The sequence below is a fragment of the Mastomys coucha genome, chromosome X (assembly GCF_008632895.1).
Source record: "Mastomys coucha isolate ucsf_1 chromosome X, UCSF_Mcou_1, whole genome shotgun sequence".
Taxonomy (NCBI): Eukaryota; Metazoa; Chordata; class Mammalia; order Rodentia; family Muridae; genus Mastomys; species Mastomys coucha.
The window spans coordinates 132,432,791-132,437,987 of NC_045030.1; positions in this window are offsets into that span (position 1 = coordinate 132,432,791).

Genomic DNA, 5,197 nt, shown 5'->3' on the forward strand with positions numbered 1-5,197 from the left:
AAAAACAAAAACAAAAACAAAGTAAATGATCCCTGAGGAATAAATGACTCCAAGTTTTCCACTAGCCACTACATGCACATATTTACACACAAACACACACACACACACACACACACACACACACACACAATGTCCCCTCACAATATTCCTTGGTATGATGAAAGTATATTTACAAACCCGCCTGCCACACACACCCTGTGGATTTAAGAAAATTTAAGATAGGTTCTTGCTGCTTTTGTGTTTCTTAGAAGAGTATCTTATTTGTTTCTAAGAAATAAAGCTATATTATAACTTGAATAACCGTGTACTACAAAAAATAATGAATGCTTGCCTAATGCACAGTAAGTTTCTGTAGTCATCTTAAACATGCCTAAATTTCATACTAAAAAGGAAATTCTAGCATATCATTGATGTAAAGCACTTACCTATGAAAATATAATCTGTAGTACACATAGGTTTTCTCATTGTTAAGGGACTCGCATAGCTCCTAAAATGGTAAGCTCATATTTACCCTTTTATATGCTCTCTTGTATCAGAGCACAGTGATGTGCTTTATCCATTTTTTGTGATGAAATAATGAATTGAAAAAAAATGAAAAAACTGTAGGCATTCAAGGTACAAATATGCATCAATTAAAAATTACTACAGATTAACACACCCATCACCACCCACACTTCCCATAAGATCCCCAGAACATCTTTATAGTATAATTTGACATTTTTCACCCTTTGACCAATATTTCCTCCGCTATCTCAGCCCTTATACCTTAGTAATCACGCTAACTGTTTCTATGAGAAGAACTTTGTTATAAAAGTGAGATCATATAATTATTTAGGTTTTTGTCTGTGGCTTATTTCACTTAGCTTATCGTTCCAAATGTTTGCTATGGATCTTGGTATGAAAGTGATTTTTTTTTCTTGTTTGTATTTTGAGACAGAGTCCCAATCTGACCTCAAATGAGTGTCCCTCTTACCAAGCATATCAAATTCTAAGACAATAGTTATGTACTACCATTCTTGTCTTCCAGAATGATTCTTAACTCAACCTACACATTTGGAACATCATGTTATGAGATTCTTTAATCTATAACAACATTTAGTTTCAATAAGCAGTCACTCTCTTTGGGCCTAACTGGAAGGTCTCAGGGAATGTTTGTGACTTTGACCTTCAATAGCAGATAAGTGCTCAGAACTCTGGCCAGTGTTGCCTTGCTCACTGTGTTCTGTCTCGACTAGATTCTCACTGAACTTAAAATGTGCCTCTTGTCTGTCCAATACCATTGGATCAGAGCACATCTGCCCCCTATGTCTTTGTTGTGTTTTCTGTTTGTCCATTGTCCTTTGGCCAAAAAGACAAAGCTTCCTTTGCTTATTTATTTGTCTTCTATACTTACTGATAATTCCTGGCTACAGGAATTTCTAGAACCAAGGCAGGAATGAATACACATCAGATAAAAAGAAATTCTGAGGAACTCACAGTGTCATTGTCTTGATTTCCCTGAACCGACAACTTCATCTTTCCATTTTCTGGAGTCCTTTGATGATTGATTCTTGAATTGTGTCTGTGGTATTTAGAAGGAGGAGGACTAAGAGGAAAAGAAGAAGAAGGAAGCAAACTTAAACCATTTTGTCACACACTTAGAACTCAGTTTATCTTTTCTAAAATCATTGCAATCATGCCATTTTCATTAATATTTATCTAACGATGCACCAATATGCTTAGCCTAGACAAGTCTTCAGCTGGTAGTGACCCAAATACTGTATCAGGAGGACTAATACTAAGCTTCCTCTTCTTTATTGTTCCTTAATTACCAAATATCTCTAAATCTGACATCATTATATAAGCAAATGCTCCATTATCAACAAAGATCTCAGAAGAGAAAGCACGTAACTATCACAAATGCCCAAATTCTAACTGTTTAAGCTTCTACCTTATTCATTTATTTAGCTTTGGCATCATGCGTCATATGTGAATCACTGAGTTGTGATGGAAATTCCTGACTCACCGGATGAATTTCACATGCAATAGAAAGAATGTGTTAGCCATGTGAGCATTCTTGAATGCTTTCAAATGGGTTAGGGTGGGTACTGAAATAGATGTATTAATTTGTGATTCTTTCCAACACCAAAATCAGTAATTTCAGATTCTAACATGATACTAAACAGAGAGTGACTGAGTCCAGGTTTGGAGTGACTGAAAGGGGGGTTAACCAGCCTTTTTTACTCTCACTCTAATCCCATTGTTTACAAATCCTTTTATTTCGTTCCAAGAAATGTTTTGGGAAATGATAATATGATCTGTTCTATTATTCTGAGGATGAATTTGTATTTCTTAATTTCGTGGAAAGCAAATGCAAGACTGTTTTTTTTATGCTCTCTGGTTGCTATGACAACTAGGTTATGCTCTCTAATGTCAAGAGGTAAAACCAGTCTACAAGAATATTAATAAGCATCTAAAACAACTATTTTTGTGTCTATTATCACTACGAAAGAGAAAGACAGACAGAAAGACAGACAGACAAACACAGAGAAAGACAAAGAGACAGGGACACACACAGAGAGACAAAGAGACAGACAGAGAATATGTATCTGTGTTTCTTCTGCCTTTCCTTGTTTGAGTCAGTGAAACATTTTGTTGGCAAATCTGGTTTTGATGCCTTCCCTCATGTCCCAAGCCCTGTTCTAGCTGAGTAACTTGAGAAACACTAACGATTCATGAGAAGAGATGGATGTAAGCAGCCGAGCTGTCAGTTACTTAGCCACTTCCCTTGCTTCTGTGTCCTAAAATAATCTCACACCTGTGCAGGGCGTGCCTAATTAGCCTCTGCCTCTCAACACTAGACTCTGCTGCTGGACAAGGAATACATTTTTGGAAAGTGTAAAAGGTGTTAGGTGAAATCTCTAATTTTAAAAATGTGTGGAATAAAATTTTAACATCGGCATTATGTTTTTAAAATTCCCCCAACAAAATGGGTACCAGTGAGGCAAATAGAATGTTAATATAAGCCTAAATTCTCCCTAAACTGTCTTACAAAGGTGATGCCAAAATCATTATCAAAAGTTTCATAAACAAGGACTCAAGGAAGTGACAAAAAAAACTGTTTTTATATTTGAACAGAGAGAAACAATTCTGGAAAGGTAACCAGCTTGGGGGCTCAGTGAAGGAAGATAAGGCTCATTTCAAGAGGGTCTGTTTGTACAGAGAATTCTCTCAGCTGTGACTCCCAATGAAGAATGTTCGTTTTGCTGGTAGAAAAGAATTTAACCTTTCTCTCACATGAAAGGTTAAATTTTCTGACTGCAGAAAGAAACTGACGGATTCAAATGCTCCTGCAGCTACATATGTCTCAAGTGCCTTTCACTTATCCTGAAGTGGACACAGTCTTGCAGTGTCATGGTCTACATGTTCCTCAGTCACGTGATATCATTATGAACTGTGTTAGTTATAATTTAGAAATGTACTCGCTCACCTGAAGCAAAATCTTCATTCAGCAATTCTTAACTTTCCAAAGATTACATAGTAAAAATATTGATTTAAAAGATGTGACTTATAAAGAAAAATGACAAAAATAAACTTCTGTCTGTGGGCATGACTGTTAACATGGGTGCCCTTCTGCTTTAAATGCCATTCTTTCCTGGGTTCTATTAGTCTTTCTTTCTTTCTATCCCTTTGCCTTCTCCCTTAAGATCACTACGTCCTCAGGATCTCCTTCCACTTTCGTAACCCACAGTACACATACAAATTAAGAAAGAGAGAGAGAGAGAAAGAGAAACTACTTTAAGATTTTAAAAAATGGAACTGTCCCTGAAGCTGTTGCCTGCCTGCCTGTGGATCCCATTCCTCGAACTGGAATGCCTTGTCTGGCTTCAGTTGGAGAGGATGCACCTAGACTCGAAGAGACTGGATGTGATAATGGGGTCGAGGTGGGGGGAGACTGTAAGGAGAGAGGAATGGATGATTTGCATGAGGGATTACAGCGAGGAGAGGGGCAGCTGATATTAGTATGTAACGTGAATAGATAAATAAATGAATTTTAAAGAATGGAACGGTCCTGTCATTTCATAGGTATATTTCCTTTGGCATCCACTTATGTTCACAAATACTTGGAGATATACTTTCTTTATTTATATCTCTGCATATTCACATAGATATTAACTTAGTAAAATATGACATATAATAGGATAGTATGCATTCATATGTCTACACTTCAAAAAAAAAAAGCCTAACAAAATTCATTTGCAATCTATGCAACGAATGAAGTAAAGGGCAAATGTACAAACAAGAAAATGAAAAAATAAAAGGTAATAAATAATTTGCTGCCAGGAATAAAATGACATTAAAAGAAGAAGCTCATTAAGCTTCACAAAAACTCTGAATCTGTTGCCAAATGTCATAGTCAGTGCTTGAGAAAATGACATGATCACAGAACCTCTTCTAAAAGAAAGCATTTAATTAGGGCTTGCTTATACTTTCAGAGGTTCACTCCATTATCGTCAGGTACCAGGGAGCGTGGCAGCACACAGGAGGACACTGTGGAAAAGAAGTAGCTTGAAAGTCTTACATCCAGATCTGCAGGCATCAGGAAATGAAGAAAGACACAGGATCTGGCTTGGGCTCTTGAAAACTCAAAGCCCACCTTGAGTGGCACACTTCCTCCGACAAGGCCACACCTACTCCAAAAGGCCACATCTCCTAATATAATCTCCTAATATATTTGAAGAGTGCCACTCCTGGATGACTAAATATTCAAATATGAGAGGCTAGGGGGAGGGCATTTTCATTCAAAATATCACACCAATAATATAGATTTTTCTATGTACATAATAAGGTTACATAGATGATATTCAGTGGTTGAAGGCCTATGAGTGATTTCAATTGATTCGAAAGTTCTAGCTTTAGTATTTATCATTATGTTTATTTTTTAGAAGAAAATGGGAATTTAAAAGGATTAAGTAATAATTTACAATAAAACAATGAGATATTAGAAGGCCAAGTTTCAAAAGTATGAGTGGATAATGAATTTTTAAGAAATGTAAGTACCTGATTCAGTTATGTACACAAAATAGAGATTGGAGTTCTCAATTCCGACATATAAAAAAACTTGAAGCCTGGCAAGTTCATTCCCAACATGGATGCTTTTTTTTATTAGATATTTTCTTTATTTACATGTCATATGATATCTCCTTTCCAAGTTTCC